Genomic DNA, 7,106 nt, shown 5'->3' with positions numbered 1-7,106 from the left:
CTCCCCCCTCTGCATCCAGATGATGCTGCATCCAGAATAAGGAATATTCTTGTAGGGTTTGCAGAGAGGGATATTTGTTGTAACAGGATTTCCACAACTGAGGCATCACCATTCTTCACCTCAATGTCTCGCTGATGAAACTTGCCCCATCAGGGTTTTGCAAATGGTAACCTCTTTCAGGCTACTACAGAGTTCCTTTCTGTTCCACTTATTCCAAGAGAAACATAAGACAGATAGCACTTCCAGCCATCCACTGCTCTGGAACTTTCTGTTTCCAACCAGCTCTTCCTGGCTTGCACTGTTCAGCTCCTTTAGTGTCACACACACTAGCTGGGAGAGCTCATTAACTTCTCTCTCTCTCTCTCTCTCTCTCTCTCTCTCCAACTGAGACTCCCATGTGAGTCTCTCACTTGCAAAACCCCCACCTTCTTCAGCAAACAACAGTTGTCCTTCTGCTCAAGCTGCTGTCTTAGATAAACAAAACCCAGGATGACCTTTCTGTGAGCACTTTGCAGAAAGGTACTTGTAGCCAGTTTGTCTCCAATTCCAAACAATGGTCTTCATTTCATGACGTCATTTCAATTAGCACCTACTTGTGAAATGTGCATGAAAGTCTCTAAGATCCTGCAATGTTATTGAATATAAATTCTTCAGTATTTCAAATAAGATCTGTTTTAAAATGTGTGTGTGTATGTATGTAACCTACTCTACTTTTACCAAATTCCTCCCAAATTATCCTCCATTACACATTGGTGAGGCCAAATTTGGAGTATTGTGTTTTGGTCACCTAACTACAGTAAGAAAGAGTGCAGGGAGGAATTACTAGGATGTTGCCTGGACTTCAGGAACTGAGTTACAGGGAAAGGTTAGACAAGTTAGGCCATTATTCCCTGGAGTGTAGAAAAGATTTTTATAGAGACATGCAAATTTATGAGGGGGATAGACAGAATAAATGTAAAGGGGCTTTTTGAACTGAGGGTAGGTAAGGCAGGAGCTAGAGGTCATGGGGTAAAAGAGTGACAGGGGAACTGCTTGTAGGGAACATTAGGAGGAAATTGTTCACACAGAGAGTGGTGGGAGTGTGGAACTCCAAAATGGTGAATGCGGGCTCAATTTTGACATTTAAGAAAAATTTGGACAGGGTCATGAATGGGAGAGGCATGGAGGGCTATGGACTGGGACTAGACAGAATGATAGTTTGGCACAGACTAGAAGGGCTGAAGGGTTTGTTTGAGTGCTGTAATGTCTGGTTCTATTCAGTTGCAGTCAGTGCAAGAGAAAAAATGTGACTCTGGGTCAGACAGTTCTTTTGTGATGTGGGAGCAGTGCCTAATTAGTGTAACAAGGGGACTCGTTCAAGAGCCTGATGGCTGTTGGAAAGAAACTTTCTGAAGCTGGAGGTGTCAGTCTTCAGGTATCTGGGCCTTCTGCCCAAAGGTAGCAAAGAGGTTGCAAGCAGGGTGATGGGGGGTCCTCCTCAAGGCAGTGCCTTGCACAGATGCACTTGGTGAATGGGAGGGAAGTGTGCGTCCTGTGCTGGGGTTAGCAAGGGTTGCGACTGATGCACCATCGATCACTCGAAAGAACACAAGCACATCCCTACTTTTTTGGCTGACCTGAACTGAGCCTGTGGGGAAGGGCCACAGGTACAACCGGCCAGACAAGTGGCTTACTGCAGCTACCTTCTGCATTCCTGGGCAGTTGAGTTCCCAAACCAGGCTCCAATGCAGCTGGTCAGCACACTTTCCCCTCCATTTAATACTCTCATCCAGAGAAAGAAGAGGCATTGAGATATACCTACTGTTCGTGGAATAAAGTCTGCCATAAATATTCACAAGTGCTGGAGGAGGCAAAGATATATAACCAACAATCTAATCCCTCCCTCACACCCATAATGTTGTTTTCTTGCATTCTTGTGCTGATCTAGGTCTTGTACGTTTCCTGTGTACCATGCCTAGCATTGTAGCCACAACTATCCCTGAACAAGGGCATTCCCAATTTCGGGAAGATGGGAGATTCTTCAAACTAGAGGGCATGGTTTAAGATTGAATGGGGAAAATTATAAGGGGAACGCGAGGGGAAATTTCTTTACGCAAAGGGTGGTAGGGATGTGGAATGAGCTTCCGGAAGACGTGGTTGAGGCGGGATCATTGGTTACATTTAAGGATAGACTGGATAGTTACATGGAGAGGAGAGGACTGGAGGGGTATGGACCGGGTGCTGGTCAGTGGGACTAGGAGGATGGGGATTTGTTACGGCATGGACTAGTAGGGCCGAACTGGCCTGTTCTGTGCTGTAAGTGGTTATATGGTTAACTCTCCCGGCCTTTTCACCCCGCCATGTAAAATGGGGGATTCCAGGAACCTTCCCATGAACCAGTGCAGCGAAAATGTTGGCCGGGTCCGCAGCCCTACTGAGGAGCGGTTCCAACCGCGTGAGGGATTGTGGGTAACAAAGTCAGCCATTGACCCTGCATTATGGTGCCAAGGAGGAGGCGACCAGTTTGGACCATATCACCAAATCTGGAACTCATCCAACACCGATCGGAGACCTGGGTAAAGAAATACTGTAAAGACGTGTTACATGATGAAGTAGACACTCCTGTATCCAGTTCATGTATTGGTGACGGTCGGTTTGAACAATGGGGAATGGCATAAAGGTCCAATTCTGAGAGTCTCTGGTTAGAGCAGTCTCAGGTTAGAGCAGTCTCAGTGGGTAACTGCTGGGGGTGGCACCCCTCCTCCCCACAAATTGCCGGGTCCGAGTAGGGTTACCGCTCGCCTGCGGTGTGAGAGGCCTGAGTAAAAATCTCGCCTGTGGCATGTCTCCGAAACACTTCCCCCACTCACCTTGATCGGATGCCAGGTACTTGCTATTGTTGCCGGCGGGAAAAAGTGCTGGCCGTCCACAAACAACAAAACCCCTCATCATCTGATATACCTCTGTGAAGCCCAAGATCTGTCAACCTTGGTTGAAAGGCCAGTCAACGACCTGGTGAATCTCCAAAGCATCTCCATCTTTGTACTTGAACACAATGCTCCATGTGTTGTCTCATTTGTCGAGCTGCAACATAACCTCACGACTCCTGAGCTCAGTCCTCTCTTGTCTTTCATCATGAGTTGCCTTGGGCTTGTAGGCAAGGGGAATTGGATGAAGGGGGCAGTGGGTGGTGATCTGGAGAGAACAGGAGGGAGCCCAGCAGGAACTGGAGGTTGATGTTCATGTGTGCCCAGACGGGATAGGAGGCATTGATTCTTCACACTGTGTGCACACGGTACACCATCTCTTCATGGCACAGAATTGACATGTGATTGGGAAGTCACTATCAGCCTCTGGGTCTTGGTGATGTTGAGAGCAAGGATGTTGCTCAGGTTCTCAATCTCAAATCTGACTCGTTATTTGGCCAAAATGTGGTGGAATATCAAGTTGGAGGGAGCTGAATTTAGCTGTAGGATGTAAAGTAGGGGTTGTGTTGATGTGACCATCAAAGTCAGGGCAATCTACTGATGAAGAAGTCGAGGACCGAGGTGCAGAGGGGCCATATCTCTAGTTTGATTGTGAGTGGTGTTGAATGGTGAGAATATAGAGGCAGAGTTATCCTAACACAGCTGTTCTAAGGCTTGGAGAGATGCCAGCTTGAGCACCATGCGTGGGTAAAGTCTCCAAATCTGAGGAAGAACCTTCTCACAATTGTGGGGGTTCAGTGCAGGTTCACCAGACTGAATCTACTGATGTCCCTGGGAAAGACTGGACACACCAGCTTGTTGATGACTGTGTGGCCAGGCACAATTCCAATGGCATCTACAAGTTTTCTGTTGACCCTACAATTGTCAGTAGAATCACAAACCGCAATGAGGAAGGTTACAGGAGGGAATTAGATCAGCTCGTTGAAGGTGTAACGACAACAACCTTGTGCTCAATGTCAGCAAAACCAAGGAGATGACTATGGACTTCAGGAGGAAGTTAGGAGGGCTCAGTAGTGGAGAGGATCAAGAACTTCAAATTCCTGGGTGTCAACAGCTCTGAGCATCTGTCAGAGCCTCCGTGTCGATGCAATCATAAAGAAGGCTCGCCAGCGGCTATACTTTGTGAGGTGTTTGAGGAGGTTCATTATGTTACCGAAGACTCTCATAAACTTCTACAGATGAACCGTGGAGAGCATTCTGGCTGGTTGCATCACTGCCTGGTATGGAGAAACCAACTCTCAGGACAAAAAATAAACTCCAGAGGGTTGTTAACTGGGCCTGTGACATCACAGGCACCAGACTTCACTCCATCAAGGACATCGACATGAGGTGGTATATTAAAAAATCAGCCTCTGTCCTCAAAGGTCCCACCATCCAGGCCTTCCCCTCTTCACACAAGGACAACTTCTTCCCCGCTGCCTTCAGATTTCTCATGTAGATGTCCGATGGAGTGAAGTCTGGTGCCTGTGATGTCGTAGGCCCAGTTAACAACCCTCTAGAGTTTATTTTTGTCCTGAGATTTGATTCCTCCATACTAGGCAGTGATGCAACCAGCCAGAATGCTCTCCACGGTTCACCTGTAGAAGTTTATGAGCGTCTTCGGTGACACATCCACACCCACCCACACAGATCCTCCACACACACATAACCCCCATACCCATACTCACATACCCCCACACATACATACCCCACACACCCACATACCTCCCCACACATAAACCAAATACCTCCCAACACACATATCCACATACCCCACACACACCCACATACACACCCACACCCATATACACTCCCCACACCCACATATCCAGACGTACACACACACATACACCCCCACACCCACCCACATACCCACACCCACAAACATCCCCCACAAACACCCACCCACACATAGATCCCCCACACACACATAACCCCCATACCCACCTACACACACATACACACACACCACACCCACCCACTAACATACCCACACACACATGCACACATACACCCCCACACCCACATATCCACCACACCCACACCCACAAACATTCCCCACACAAACACACACCCATCCACACACTCATCCACACACACACACGCATGCACACACACACCCACCCATACCCTCCCACCCACACACCTACACACATACCCACTCACATCCCCACACCCATCCACACACACACCACATCCACCCACACACCCACCCACATACATCCACACACCCATCCACACACACACACTCCCACGCACACCCACCTACCCCCTACACCACACACCCACACCCATATACGCCCCACACCCGCATACCCCCTAAACCACACACACCCCACACCCACCCTCACCCCCACACCCACACCCACACACACCCATCCTCACCCCTACCCACACCCTCACTTACAACCTCACCCACACCCTTACCAACCCATCCCCACAAGCCCACACCCACGGACCTCCACCCACCTACACACACACCCCCACACCCACCCATTCACTCACCAACCCACCAACATCCCTACCCCCACCCACACTCCCACCCCCTCTCCCTCCCACAATACCCCCACACCCCCACTCACACACACACCCACACAGACACAGAACTGGGACACAGCTCAGCCACTACCCACTCTGCACTGTGTAGACGGGCTCTGGGTCTTCTTATCACCAAATTGGTCATTTTTTTAAAAACCAAAAATAAACTTTAATCACAATAAATAGTTTATAAAAGGAAACCCATTCAAAGTCTCTTCCGACCGAGTTCTGTCAACACACATTTCCATCACTCACTGATATTTAGCCCGTTACCACCTCTGCCTCAGCCCCTCAGTGGCCTAGTAATGGGAGGCCCGAGACTGTGCTCCTTCCCTGCAGCCCCTTCGTGTTGACTTCAGTGCGTGGTCCTGCAGTCTGGAACATGCCAGTCGGCGGCATTCCCACACCTACATCTGTGTGTGCTGAAGGACGATCAGGTTTTGGGCTGACCAAAGGCTGTCCTTCACCAAGTTGATGGTCTGAGAGCGTGTCCCCAGGAACAGACTGGAGATCACGCAACTGCTGGGGATGGATCCCCACAAGGATCCTTCCATACTCCACACAGAGGTGGGTGACAGTCTCCACCAGAGCCGACCAGAGGACGACGTGCTTGGACGGTGCTGTTCCAGTTGAACAAGAAGACTCTCAAGGGGAGGGGCTCCTCTCACCACCAGCTAGGCCAAGTCCTGGTGCTTGTCTTTTTTTAAAATTTTTTAATTTTTCACACTATAAACCACATTGATCAAGATACATACATTTTCCTTTTCAAATATATACAGTGTCGTTTTCTCCCCCCTCCCTCTTCCCATCCCACCCTCCCTACCTCCCCTCCCATTCATTTAAAGTTCAGAATCTAAGATACATTAAACCCGTCAAACAATGTTGTCACTCAATAAAAATAAACAAGAAATTCCACTGAGTCAACCCAACCTCAGACTGCTTCCCAATTTGTCCTTCAAGTAGGATCTCAGTTGGTAATATGCCAACACTGTATCTTGAGTTATATTATATTTATTCTTCATTTGTTCAAAGGATAGTAATTTATTTCCTGAAAAACAATTTTCTATTCTTTTGATCCCTTTTTTCTCCCATTCTCTAAAGGAAAGATTATCTATTGTAAAAGGGATTAGCTGATTTTGCGTCAGTATTAGTTTTGGTAATTGGTAATTTGTTTTATTCCTTTCTGCATGAATCTTCTTCCAAATATTGAGCAGATGATGTAATACTGGAGAATTCCTACGTTGTACCAATTTTTCATGCCATTTATATAATATATGTTCAGGTATCTTCTCCCCTATTTTATCTCGTTCTAATCTAGTCCAATTTGGCTTTTCCCTTGTTTGATAAAAATCTGATAGGTATCTTAATTGTGTGGCTCTATAATAATTTTTAAAGTTTGGCAGTTGTAAGCCTCCTTGCTTATACCATTCTGTTAATTTATCTAGTGATATCCTCGGTTTCCCCCCTTTCCATAAAAATTTCCTTATTATTTTCTTTAACTCCTTGAAGAATTTCTCCGTCAAGTGTATTGGCAATGCCTGAAATAGGTATTGTATCCTTGGGAAAATGTTCATTTTAATACAGTTTATCCTTCCTATTAGTGTTAGTGGTCTTTCCAATGCT

Source organism: Narcine bancroftii, chromosome 5 (genome assembly GCF_036971445.1).
Source record: "Narcine bancroftii isolate sNarBan1 chromosome 5, sNarBan1.hap1, whole genome shotgun sequence".
Lineage (NCBI taxonomy): Eukaryota > Metazoa > Chordata > Chondrichthyes > Torpediniformes > Narcinidae > Narcine > Narcine bancroftii.
This window is presented reverse-complemented; position numbering follows the sequence as displayed.